The 15042-nt window shown below is 31.9% G+C and overlaps 1 pseudogene; it reads right to left on the reverse strand.

Moving 5' to 3' along the window:
- LOC132637375 (carotenoid 9,10(9',10')-cleavage dioxygenase 1-like) overlaps nt 1–14399 on the reverse strand; it is a 36603-nt pseudogene extending 22204 nt beyond the window's left edge.
- Nucleotides 14400–15042: the final 643 nt, after the last annotated feature.

The following is a 15042-nucleotide window of genomic DNA, read 5'->3' on the forward strand; positions in this document are numbered from 1 at the left end:
TATTTTAAGTATGTTGCTATACAATAATTTCATTTGGTTCCACTAATGGGTTGATACGCATGTGGCAATGAATCCATCATTATTGATTTAATTGTTTAATTTTCTAAGCACTTTTTTTAACACTGTTTGTTTTTTTAATATGAGATTCATTTTTTTTAATATTGCTTGATTTTGTTAATATGGGGTCTGCTTTTTTTTTCCCGTGAGTTTGGATGTGGTGAGTTCCACTTTTTGTTTTTAATACTGGTTGGTGTTTAATATGGGGCCATGAAGAACTTCTATTTTTTTAATTTTAGTAAATATTTTTGTTTAACTCATTTTACTTGTCATGTTGTTTTTTACACGATTTTTTAAGAAAACGTCAATTAGAATTATAATTTCACTAATTTAGCTTATTAATTATTTGATCTCCATTTAATATTATTTTTTCTTTTATGACATTAATCTCTTTTCACATTTATTAGAGTAAGGAAAAATAAAAAAGTAATTAAATTCTATCTTATTTTAATATATAAGTATTTTAAGTATGTTGCTATACAATAATTTCATTTGCTCCCAGTAATGGGTTGATACGCATGTGGCAATGAGTCCATCATTATTGATTTAATTGTTTCATTTTCTAAGCATTTGTTTTTTAACATTGTTTGTTTTATTGATATGGGATTCACATTTGTTTTTTAATATTGCTTGATTTTGTTAATATGGGGTCCACTTTTTTTTTTCCCGTGAGTTTGGATGTGGCGAGTTTCACTTTTTTTTCTTCCTTTTTTTTTTTATTGCTTGGTGTTATTTAGTAGGAGGCCCACCCTTTTTTTTAAAGGGAAAACGGACGATGAAGCATGGGTTTAAACCCATGCTTTATATAGTTTCTTCTTTTTTTTATTTTTATTTTTTATATTGCTTGGTGTCGTTTAGTATAGGGCCCACCCTTTTGGACATTATTAGTTTGCACTATTTCTATGCATATATATATATATATATATATATACATACATACTATATTCAAAACACGATTGATATAACATTGTAATTTGTGCTCCGTATCTAAAACTTTATTATATTAGTGTTTGCTAAGAATACAAAGTCTGCACTTTTTTTTTGACATTTTTTTTTTTTTTAATATGCGATTCATTTTCTTTTTATATATTGCTTGATTTTGTCAATGTGGATACTATGTTGAAAACACGATTAATATAACATTATAGTTTGTGCTCCGTATTTAAAACTTTATTATATTAGTGTTTGCTACGAATACGCATTGTGTTTAATATGGGGCCCGCAATTTTTTTTAACATTGTTTATTTTTTTAATATGGGATTCACTTTTTTTTAATATTGCTTGATTTTGTTAATATGAGGTCCACTTTTTTTTCCCGTGAGTTTGGATGTGGTGGGTTCGACTTTTTTTTTTAATACTGGATGATGTTTAATATGGGGCCCACAATTTATTTATTTTACAATTTTTTTTATTGGCCTGTTTAATATGGGGCCCAATTTTTTTTTTTATATATACTATGTTCAAAACACGATTGATATAACATTATAATTTGTGCTGCATATCTAAAAGTTTATTATATTAGTGTTTGTTAAGAATACAAAGTCTGCACTTTTTTTTTGACATTGTTTATTTTTTTAATATGGGATTCATTTTTTTTTGTTATATATTGCTTAATTTTGTCAATATGGATACCATGTTCAAAATACGATTAATATAACATTGTAGTTTGTGCTCCGTATTTAAAACTTTATTATATTACTGTTTGCTACGAATACGCATGGTGTTAATATGGGGCCCACATTTTTTTTAACATTGTTTGTTTTTTAAATATGGGATTTACTTTTTTTTTTCAATATTGCTTGATTTTGTTAATATGGGGTCCACTTTTGTTTTTCCGTAAGTTTGGATGTGGTGGGTTCCACTTTTTTTTTTTTATACTGGATGGTGTTTAATATGGGGCCCACAATTTTTTTTTATTATTAGTTGTTGTTTAATATATATAGGGCCCACAATTATTTTTTTTTACATTTTTTTTTATGGGCCTGTTTAATATGGGGCCCAAATTTATTTACTTTTTATTGGGGGGGGGGTCCACAAAGGACGACGAAAAAGAAGCACCAACCGGTGCTTCTTAATATTAGTAATATTATATTAATTTTACATGTTTAAAATAAAATAAAGTAGAAATTTGATTTTCTATTTAAATGAAAAACTTCTATTTTTTAATTTTTAGTAAGTATTTTTTATTTAACTCATTTTACTTGTCATGTTATTTTTTACACGGTTTTTTAAGAAAACGTCAATAAAATTATAATTTCACTAATTTACCTTATTAATTATTTGATGTCCACTTAATATTATTTTTTATTTTATGACATTAATCTCTTTTCACATTTATTAGAGTAAGGAAAAAATGAAAAAGTAATTAAATTCTATCTTATTTTAATATATAAGTATTTTAAGTATGTTGTTGTACAATAATTTCATTTGCTCCCACTAATGGGTTGATACGCATGTGACAATGAATCCATCATTATTGATTTAATTGTTTGATTTTTTAATATAGGATGCACTTTTTTTTTTTTTTAACATTGTTTGTTTTTTTAATATGGGATTCACTTTTTTTTTTAATATTGCTTGATTTTGTTAATATAGGGTCCACTTTTTTTTCCCGTGAGTTTGGAGGTGGTGGGTTCCACTTTTTTTTTTTTTTTTAATACTGGTTGGTGTTTAATATGGGGCCCACAATTTTTTTTTAAAATTGGAACGGACGACTAAAAAGTTGAGCCAACCGGCTCTTCTATATAGTACAAATTTAATATATAAATATTTTAAGTATGTTGCTGTATAATAATTTCATTTGTTCCGCTAATGGGTTGATACGCATGTGGCAATTAATCCATCATTATTGATTTAATTGTTTGATTTTTTAATATAGGATGCACTTTCTTTTAACATTGTTTATTTTTTTAATATGGGATTCACTTTTTTTTTTTAATATTGCTTGATTTTATTAATATGGGGTCCACTTTTTTTCCCATGAGTTTGGAGGTGGTGGGTTCCACTTTTTTTTTTTTTTTTTAATACTGGTTGGTGTTTAATATGAGACCCACATTTTTTTTAATATTAGTTGTTATTTAATATATATGAGGCTCACAATTTTTTTTTTAAATTGAAACAGACGACGAAAAAGTTGAGCCAACCGGCTCTTCTATATAATACTACATAGCCCATGCCCGTGCTGCGCATGGGCCCAACACTTCGGATTATAGTGTATCTATGTATATGTAGTTGTGTTTAGATAATGATAATATATATATATATATATATACTATGTTCAAAATACGATTAATATAACAATGTAGTTTGTGCTCCGTATCTAAACTTTATTTTATTCGTTTTTGCTACGAAAATTTATTAATACTTTTTAAAAGAGAAGACTTGTTTAAAAGGAAACTATTTTCCTCTCTTTGAGATAAAACAATAACAATATTTAAGCATCAGTTGATACTTTCTATCTACTTTTTAGAAGTGTTGGTAATATAAAGTATAAAACGTCATTTTTTTGCCCTTAAATAAAAAAGTGGGTGGGACCATAAACGATTTTTTTACTTTTAAAAAAAAAAGTAGGACCGAACACGGACGACGATCTTGCCTCTATAAACCGGCTCTTCTACATAGTAGTAATAGTAAAGTAATACGTATAATTGTTTTTTATCAAATTTTGATTTGAATAATTCTAATTCAAATTATTATATTAATTTTACATGTTTAAAATCGAACAAAGTAGAAATTTGATTTTCTATTTAAATGAAGAACTTCTATTTTTTAAGTTTTAGTAAATATTTTTTGTTTAACTTATTTTACTTGTCATGTTGTTTTTTACACGATTTTTTAAGGAAACGTCAATTAGAATTAGGATTTCACTAATTTACCTTATTAATTATTTGATCTTCATTTAATATTATTTTTTCTTTTATGACATTAATCTTTTTTCACATTTATTAGAGTAAGGAAAAAATTAAAAAGTAATTAAATTCTATCTTATTTTAATATATAAGTATTTTAAGTATGTTGTTGTACAATAATTTCATTTGCTCCCACTAATGGGTTAATATGCATGTGGCAATGAATCTATCATTATTGATTTAATTGTTTAATTTTTTAAGCGCTTTTTTTTTTGTTTTTTTTAACATTATTTGATTTTTTAATATGGGATTCATTTTTTTTAATAGTGCTTGATTTTGTTAATATGGGGTCTACTTTTTTTTCCCCGTGAGTTTGGATTTTGTTAATACTGGTTGGTGTTTAATATGGGGCCATGAAGAACTTCTATTTTTTAATTTTTAGTAAATATTTTTTGTTATGTTATTCTTTACACGGTTTTTAAGGAAACGTCAATTAGAATTATAATTTCACTAATTTAGCTTATTAATTATTTGATCTCCATTTAATATTATTTTTTATTTTATGACATTAATCTCTTTTCACATTTATTAGAGTAAGGAAAAAATAAAAAAGTAATTAAATTCTATCTTATTTTAATATATAAGTATTTTAAGTATGTTGCTGTACAATAATTTCATTTGCTCCCACTAATGGGTTGATACGCATGTGGTAATGAATCCATCATTATTGATTTAATTGTTTGATTTTCTAAGTATTTGTTTATTAACATTGTTTATTTTATTAATATGGGATTCACTTTTTTTTTTAATATTGCTTGATTCTGTTAATAGGGGTCCACTATTTTTTCCCGTGAGTTTGGATGTGGTGAGTTTCACTTTTTTTCCTTCCTTTTTTTTATTGCTCGGTGTTATTTAGTATAGGGCTCACCCTTTTTTTTAAGGGACAACGGACGATGAAGCATGGGTCTAAACCCATGCTTTATATAGTTTTTTTTTAATTTTTTATATTGCTTGGTTTTGTTTAGTATGGGGCCCACCTTTTTGGACATTATTAGTTTGCACTATTTCTATGCATATATATATATATATATATATATATATATATATATATATATATATATACTATGTTCAAAACACGATTGATATAACATTGTAATTTGTGTTCCGTATCTAAAACTTTATTATATTAGTGTTTGCTAAGAATACAAAGTCTGCACTTTTTTTTTTTTCATTATTTATTTTTTTAATATGGGATTCATTTTTTTTTTTATATATATATTGCTTGATTTTGTCAATGTGGGATACTATGTTCAAAACACGATTAATATAACATTATAGTTTGTGCTCCGTATTTAAAACTTTATTATATTAGTGTTTGCTACGAATACGCATGGTGTTTAATATGGGGCCCGCAATTTTTTTTTAACATTGTTTGTTTTTTTAATATGAGATTCACTTTTTTTTTTAATATTGCTTGATTTTGTTAATATGAGGTCCACTTTTTTTTCCCGTGAGTTTGGATGTGCTGGGTTCCACTTTTTTTTTTTTTTTAATACTGGTTGGTGTTTAATATTGGGTCAACAATTGTTTTTTTAATATTAGTTGTTGTTTAATATATATGGAGCCCACAATTTATTTTTTTACAATTTTGTTGTTTTAATGGGCCTGTTTAATATGGGGTCTACAATTTTTTTTTGAATATTAGTTGTTGTTTAATATATATGGGGCCCACAATTTTTTTTTTAATGGGCCTGTTTAATATGAGACCCAATTTTTTTTTCCAATATATTGCTTGATTTTGTCAATATGGGATACTATTATGAGAACACGATTAATATAATATTGTAGTTTGTGCTCCGTATTTAAAACTTTATTATATTAGTGTTTGCTACAAATACGAATGGTATTTAATATGGGGCCCATAATTTTTTTTAACATTATTTATTTTTTTAATATGAGATTCATTTTTTTTTAATATTGCTTGATTTTGTTAATATGGGGTCCACTTTTTTTTCCAGTGAGTTTGGATGTGATGGGTTCCACTTTTTTTTTTTAATACTGATTGGTGTTTAATATGAGGCCCATAAGTTTTTTTTAATATTAATTATTATTTAATATATACAAGGCCCATAATTTTTTTTTTATAATTTGTTTATGAGCCTATTTAATATGGAGCCTAAATTTTTTATTTTTTATTTTTTATGGAGGGGTTCATAACGGACGACGAAAAAAGAGCCCAGTGATTCTTAATAGTAGTAAAAAATACGTAGTTTTTCTTTAAAAACCTGGTCACTATTCCTTTTTTTCTCTCCCACGTGACTTTGTCTTGTCAATCAACCCCCTATGTCTCTCTTTGTTCTTCTTTCCAGATGTCCCTATCTCTCCCTCTCTATCTTATATCACTACAAAAAATGAATAACTTGCCGAGATTAAAACTTATAATTGGCAGAGGTTTTATCCTCTTCTACCAAAATTATTTCTTTTTTGCGTGTATTTCTCTCTTTCTTCTTTGTTTCTTTCTTTTTTTTCTCCTTCTTGCTACAACTCAAATTAAGGTCTTCAGTTCGAATAATAAGAATGGTCGAACGAATGTTTTATAAACTCCCATCTCAAAGAGGAAGAGCTGTCATATCTGAATGAAATAGGTTCAACAGAAAATTGTTGGATGACTTCTGTATCTTATTCTTGTTCTTTTTTTCTTGTTTGGTGATTAAGGTGTTAAAATGGAGGTGCAATGACGGTAGGATGGTGTTTTTGTAAGATAAATGTGCATGATACATGTATCTACACCGTTATACAACGTGTATACACTATTTATACAGTATAGATACATTACCAATAATGTGTATATGTATTGTATAGCAATGTACATTGATGTAGAAACATCTCTTATACATTATTATATAATGTTTATACATTTTATAATGGTGTTGGTAGTTTAATGACAATTTTTATGGTAATGAGTTGTGGAAGGCTGGTGATGTGTTCCTTTTTGTTTTTGATGAATTTCATACAGAAAAAAAGAAAATGAAATCCGATTAAGAGCGAGAAAGATGAAATTGAGAGAGACGACGATTGTCTTTTTTTGAATCTGAAATAGAATCATATTAATAGTGATAGTGATTTTGATTTTTTTAAGTGAGGATTTAGGTTGAAGCAAGGAGGAGCCATTGATGAGATAAGTACAGAAACAAAGTGAAGGAGTGGCGCTGTATTTTTTAGCATTAGGCTATAGTGACTGGAATTTATTTTTTTTGGGCTATAGCGGGTTAAAACTATTTGGGCATTTCGCAGAAATGCCTTTATTTCGGGGTGGTCTTTAATTTTTGCCCCTCAAATTGTTGGTCTTTAAATTTTTTCCTTCTCCTAAAATTTTTAGGTTTCGGGTTCGAACTTCCGCTCAATCAATTTTTTTTAAAAAAACATTGCAAGATAGAGCTTGGATTCGCAAGATAGAGTTTTGCCTGCGAAGACAGAGTTTTGAAGGCATACGGCGAACTCTACATTTAACTAACTAGCTACTTCCTTCTTTCATTTGGTTTCTTCCGAAGGTCTTCCTATTCTTTCCATGGTCTTGAGTTGGTAGGCTCCATGCAATGCTATCTTTAATTTCTGTACTTTCATGGATGTTGCAACATGGAAGCATATGTGTGGGTATTTGCAACAGTTAGGATGAATCGTCTGTTATACTTGCCTTATTTGCCTCTGAATCATCTTAGATACAAAAAGAGTAGCTGAATTCTAGAAAATTTGAGACTGGGCCAAAAGCTTAAGGTAGAGTTTGCCTTAAAGTAATAAAAATAAAAAATAAAAAAAATAACTACTTAGCTAGATTCTTGCAAACCTTTACCTTAAGATTTAATTTTTGCCCGAATAAATTTAATTTTGTTACAAACTTCTATCTTGCGATTTTTTTTTCTTAACTGATCTGGGGATCGAACCCAAAACTTCGGTGTATTCGACGAAGGACAAAATTTAAAGACACCAATTTGAGGGACAAAAATTAAAGACCAGTGCCTTCAAAGGACAATCCGCGTAAAACAAAGAAACAATTTTGTCTGGCGGTATATCTTTTTTAAGAATCCCAAAAGAAAAGGCCCTATACATTGTACACAAGCCCCCACTTAAAAGCAAGCAGGTCTCTACTAAAATGAAAACTTGTCGAAACATGATATTGCAATTTGCCGATTTAGAGAAAGAGGTGCAGTGAACTTACCATTTCAAGATCGAAGGCAAACTGCATCTATCGTAAGTCAATTTTAAATCAACTTGGACAATTGAGTGTTGGAACATGCAACTTGCCAAATTAAGAGAGGGGATAAAAAGTCATTTACATCTTTTGAGAATGTCTATAAATAGGACAACTTCTTTGGGCTGCGGAGGGGGGAACCGAATAGGAGAGCTGCAAAATACATTGTTTCATTGTTAATTTTTCCCTCTTCCATTATTTCTTCAAATTTAGTATTGGAAATATTTAGTTTATGCTTCTAATTAAATAGCGGAATTATCTTTCTTAACTATTTTTTATATTTAATGGACAAAGATATTTCTGTTAGAAGTAATAATTCCAATATAGAGAAATTATTCTTGTGTTAAAAAAATGATGAATCTCGATATTTCTATATAGTACTCCCTCCATATTGGCACTTATCGTATTTCGAGAGTCAAATTTCTTAATTTTGATCATATGTTCAACATAGAATCTTTAATTCTTTCGAAATAAAATTTACATATTTGGAAACTACATAAAAAGTAATATAAGTCACCATAATTAATTATTTAATATATTTAAAAGACATGAAAAAATTACGGTCAAAGAACAATTCGTTTTACTCTCGAAAAGCGAAAAGTGTCAATCTTTTTGGGACGGAGGGAGTAGTAATTTCTCAATTTCACGTGCTTAAGCTAAAGCTTTCTATTATATTATTATCCGCTTTACAGTTAGATGTAATTTAATTTGATAACGTATATCTATTGTGTACTACATGTTAACATATTGCTAATTCTGTAATTGAAAGAGGCGGAAGAAATAATATCGTTAACTGTGATATTGATAGATTGTTAACATTATTCATTGACATCTATCTCTTTTATGTTATAATTGATTCTAAACTTATCTGTAATCAGAGAGGTGAATAGTATTGTAATAATTAATTACAACAAGTAAGGTAACCGAAAGGGTTTACTAAAAAAAGTGTGTTTTAATTCAAACATATATTTCTGATTCTTTAATTTACTACTTTGACGATTAATTTATAAAACCGAAAGTTAATTATAATATTTCTAAGAATATGGCTAAGCAAAAAAGCTCGATTCGCATCATTATGTTTGATAAAAGATACGAGGGAAGCTCCAATAGAAAGATATTGAACCTTTTTCTTGAATCCTTGCTTTGAAAATGTTCTTCCATGAAATATTTCTAATCACGATAGGAAGGGAAAGACAAAATCAATATATATCATATATCTCATGAGTATAACCTGACTGTTTATTCTTATAAGTTGTAGAGATCAGTGTTTTAAAAGGCGTTTTCGGGGTGAGTCCCGGGGCTAGCCCTGGGGCGGGGCGTACCAAAAATGCTCCGGGGCGATGGGTCGGGGCGAAAGTCTCCAAAGGGGTATGCCCAGCAATTCGGGGCGTACGCCCAGGCGTTTGGGGTGAGTTTTTTTTGTTGGGGCGTAAGCCTAGAAAGCTTCTTCGAACTAAAACGAAATTTGTTAAATAAGTCCTTAATATAATGCCCAAATTCTCAAAAGTTAACATGTAATTACTCAAATGTTTTAAAAAGGAACTAAAACATTAAATTTAAAAGTCAAGACCTTTTTTTATTGCTAGAATGCCTAATATATATTCTTTTCCAATTATTTATCTTGTCTTCTACTATCTCAAAAAAGTAACGAGCAGTCACTTGTACTTGTAAGTAGCGTATAATAGATTGTTCAATTTAATTTTTTTGTGGGGGTGGAGCATATATATATTCTTTTTCAATTATTTATCTTGCCTTCTACTATCTCAAAAAAGTAACGAGCAGTCACTTGCACTTGTAAGTAAGGTATAATAGATTGTTCTAATTAGTTTTTTTTTTTGGAGGGGGGGGGGGGGTGTGGAGCATATATATATATATATATATATATATATATATATATATATATATCACTTATTTATAATTTTCTTTAATTTTTTACGCTATTTCACCTATTTAAAAGTATTTATTATAATTATATCATTTTATAAAATACTAAAAATTAAAACCCCGTGAGGCTTACGCTCCGTGTCTCGGGGCTTATGCCTCACTGAGACAGACGTAAAATGCCCCGCCTTACGCCCTCGCCTTTTAAAACACCGGTAGAGATATTGATCCGTGTCTAATGTATGTGACTGACATTATATGACCGAGAAGAGTATCTGAGATTTGATTTAATATATAGTACTCGCTTTACTAATGGTTGAATAACCTGAATACTTTATCTTATTCTTTGCACTCTCTTGATAATCATAATAATTGGTCTCCAACTATATAATCTCATTTTACGACTATGGCAAAGAAATCAAAGGCAAAAATGATTTTGTCACTTCATTATTATTCATTGAAAGAAAATGTTATTGCCCAAATCCAATGTACCATTGGCACATCGAATTTTGAGTCCGGAGCCTAAAGGGTATAAAAATACACGGTATAAACCAAAAGGGGTAGCCAAAAATTTACAGACCAAAACGGGTATAACGTGGAGCAGTCCACGTTATACCCCAAAATTTTTTTCCATTGTCAGATCACGGAAAAATTAAAAAAAATTAAAAATTAAAAGGTATAACGTGATGTATAACGTGGATCAGTCCACGTTATACCTTTCATTAATTTTTCCCCTAGCGTTTTACAAATAGTTTGTAAGACGTTGCCTCTATTTAAATCATATTCGGCTGTGTTTTCAATAAAAAAAAATTATTGATTTTTTTAATTTTTAAAGCATATAGTTAATTTCAGTGATTAACTCAAATAAATATTTTAACACATGCAATAATTAAATATGTGTTATATATGCGAACAGAAATAAAAAATAAAATATAAGTTAAATAAACGTCACACATTAACTGAGTAGTAAATGTTAAATTACATACTAACTATTAAACGGCACAAGACATGTTATATATTCTTGGAAGATTACATAAGGAAACAACAATCGTACAACTTAAGAAAAAATATAAAAACCAACAAGCAACAACAACTACTGATTTCTGTCGGGGCAGCGATTCTTGTTATGACCTGTTTGCTTGCACGTACTACACTTTCTAGTCATGCGAGCAGGAGCTATATCCATTTCATTCCTCCTTCTAGTTGTAGTCCGCGCTCCTGAAGTTCGCTCGTATTCAGTGTTTGCAATTAAACTGAAGGGAGAAGGTGGCCAATATGCCTCATCACCCAACGGTGAAAAATTTCCACTGTACGTTTGCTTGTAAAACCTGCAACTGTAGTACTTGCTAACATAGGTCTTTGGTTGAATTCCGCGGATATCACAAAATTTAATTGCATGTGAACATGGCATATGGTAGTTTCTCCACTTCCCACACGAACACTTTTTCCCTTCGGCAGAGACTTTATGGATATTTTCGCTCTTACCTTCGTGTGCAAATGTCAGAATCTCAAAGACCCCTTCAGTTGCATTGTATTGCTGCATGTCAGTATGCTTTAGGGACCTCTCCCAGTATTCATCACACTTCTTTTCAACAGCGCGCGGCCAAAACTTTTTATCCGCAATCAACAAATCAGCAAGGGTGCTTCTCTCAACAAACCGATCAACAAGATTTTTAAACGTATAACGGACCATGGCAGTAACGGGCAATCCACGAGCTTTCTTCAATAAACCGTTGTAAGACTCGAAGACATTCGTTATCATAGCCCCCCACCTATGACCGTTGTCCTTATGCAATGTCCATTTCTCCTCCGGAGGAGCTTTTAACCACAGATGCGCTGGAGGTGACATTGTTTTGATTTGTTCCATCCTCATTTTATACTTTTTCTTCTGGTGCTCTGTAACCGCCAACCACATTAGCTTCTCAAGGTCACTGCTGAGGAACTTTTTATTGAAGTTGTTTTTCAAATGCCGAACGCAAAACCTATGGTGTGTGGATGGTGGTTGTAACCAATCATGTGTTTGGACACATTGCAAGATGCCCTGATGACGGTCAGAAATAAGTCCAATTCCTTGTCTCTCACGAACAATATGTCTCCACAACAACACAAGGAACCACGTTCAGGACTCAAAGCTCTCACGTGCAACAATAGCATATGCAAGTGGAAAAATGTTATTGTTCACATCAATTCCAACAGCAATTAGCAGTTTCATCTCATACTTACCGTACAGATGAGTACCGTCTATTGAGATGACAGGCCTGCAACTTTTGAATCCATTGATGCTTGGTTTATAAGCCCAGAACAGAAACTTGAAGATGTGTTCACCTTGCATTGTAGTTGATTGGTGCTCCCACTCAACAACGGTCCCCGGATTGAAATATTTTAAGGCAGCCATGTATCGGGGCAATGTCTTGAAAAAGGTTTCAAAATCACCAAATACCATTACAAAATCACCAAATACGCCCCTTTTGTGCTTTTCTATAACTAGGAGTAAATGTATGCAATCCTTTTATTTTTTGCTGAACTGACTTAATACTGATGTATGGATCGACCATAATATATGGTATCAACGTAGTAGCAATTAGGTGACTGTTCAAATTGGAATGATCCTTTCTGTAATCATTCGTGAGACAACTGTGGTGGAGAACTGCTTTGCCTGCCTTCCACATACCACTTAAAATTTCTCTAAAACGGATCATCCACTCACATCCCAACATATGACGCTTGCAAATAACCCTCCAAAATTTACCTTTGGACTGATCACAAATGAACTCTTTCTTTTCTTTGAGACAATATTGTCTCACTGCGCCTTTCATTTCCTGCTTGTTCTGAAATAACATACCTAATTGCATAATACAAGGAAAATTATCAACCCCTTAAAAATGGGCCAACAAATAAAAAGAATATTCATTGCCACCATACTAACCTGATCTGATAAATTCAAGTTTTTTACATTCCCAAAGTGCAGATCGAACTGGACCCTCATCTCTCATGAAAGCAAAATCATCCGGGCCTTCTTCTGTGTTATCCAAATATTGTCTACGTAAAATCGGACAGCATCTCCCCTGTAACAAGGACTTCCTCCAATACCATATACCAACACAAACAACCAAAGCAACCAAGACAAAACACCACATAACAACCACAAGTCTCTAAATACTTTGAATTAAAAGCTAACCTGTGGCTCTAAAGTTTGTACATCCGGCACAGGAATGTGTGAGGATCCAACATCAAATGCCATGGGAGACTATGCAAAATAAATAATATAGACACATAAGGTAGCCATTACATTAATGAAATTAAACAAGATACAAGCTATTTGAGTGGTTAGAATACTCACGTCGGTAAAACTCAGTCTCCTCCCAATTGAAGAGCTCTGTCCAGTGAATGCAGGTAAAGGCCCCTCAGTCATCCCATAAGAGCTGCTTGTCTGAACACCAAACTGTCGGGCCATAACTGCGAGGCTAATAAGCTCAGACGATGCGAATGCCTGAAAAGGCCCTTCACTTCTGATTACCGCTGGTGATTGGACCTCAGGAGCAGACGTCGATGAGCTGGACATAAAATCTATTATTGGGTAATATGCATCATCAGCTGCAGGCATCGTTGAGCTGGACATAGTTTGATCAAAACGAACCTCTTCCTCATCAACCAATTGGTGATCCACGGGACCTCGACCCCGTCTGTTACCTGATTGGCGTCCTCTACCACGCGCCTCAGGTCTTGGTACATTAGGACGTTGATGACGAGGCACTTGCACAGTAGGCGGCTCAACATACTCCGCCGGTGGTGTATAATTGGGAGCGAAACTCAACATCGTCCCCAGAGAGGCAGCAGCCATGGACTCTGTATTAATGTGGCTAAACATCTCTGCTATTTCCTTCACTTCATTAGACTTGGTTAGATCTTGGATAGTCTGCTGAGCCAACCTGTACGATTCTTGATGTCTTAAAGCCTAAAAAAAATAAAAAAAAATTACAAGATTTGATAGTGGTCTAAGACACATATAAAGACATCAAACATCTAATGGAATGTAATGTACGTACTGGTGCCTCATGCCTGCCTGCCATGTGTTAGTATCCTCTATCCACATTATGCGCAGGATTTCCTATGAAAGTGTGCGAGTGACGTCGATACCAACAAAAATACTCTGATAATGACTCTGGGTCTTGAGTTTCATACTCCGCCAGAATTACCCTTTGTCGACGATTTTCCCACAAAAAGTCCGTTTGTGTAAAATTTTGTTGATCCTCCACTGTTATAGCATACCACTTATCACGTTTGTAATGAAAAGGATCAATCTCAGCACATGGTCTCGGAATATGTTGCTTCCTACCGAACTGTCTGAGAATGCGGTCTACCATGTGCCACTCTCGATAGATCCCACAAATAAGGGGAACCTGCGCCATCCAAATAACTCGGCCACGCAGACACCACTTAGGGAGTCCTTTAATGATGGTTTCTGAATAAGGTTGCCACACAAACTACGATAGAAAGAACATAAAATTACATGATAATAAAATAAATAAATTACACATAAGCGTAACTATTATATCAAAACGCCATTAACAACCATAATTATGATAAAATACCTGACCATCTGTTAGGTTGTCCAATACATCCCTACATATGGGTAGCACAACACGTGCCTCATTTTCGCGAGCTTTACGATGAGTCCACTTTCGTGCAAGAGCCGTGTGTGGCTGAAGGGCCCTGGGTGGTGGCTGCATCGGTATAATTCGCTCCTAAGCCCAAGCCTATGTTAAAAAATTAAAATAAATACATAAAAACCTTATAACTATCAAATAGGACAACCAAATAAAATTGTATAATTTTAAAGGTCACGTACCTGTAATAAGGAAATGAATCCACACACATCCTTGGCTTTCCTCAACGAAGCGCGGCATAAACAAGTATACAAATATGATAATGCAGCCGCTCCCCAAGCTTGTCTACTCATTGCTCTAAGGTCACGCATGTCAAGCAAATAGTCTAAATTAAGTAAGT

This window comes from Lycium barbarum, chromosome 4, assembly GCF_019175385.1.
Source record: "Lycium barbarum isolate Lr01 chromosome 4, ASM1917538v2, whole genome shotgun sequence".
Taxonomy (NCBI): Eukaryota; Viridiplantae; Streptophyta; class Magnoliopsida; order Solanales; family Solanaceae; genus Lycium; species Lycium barbarum.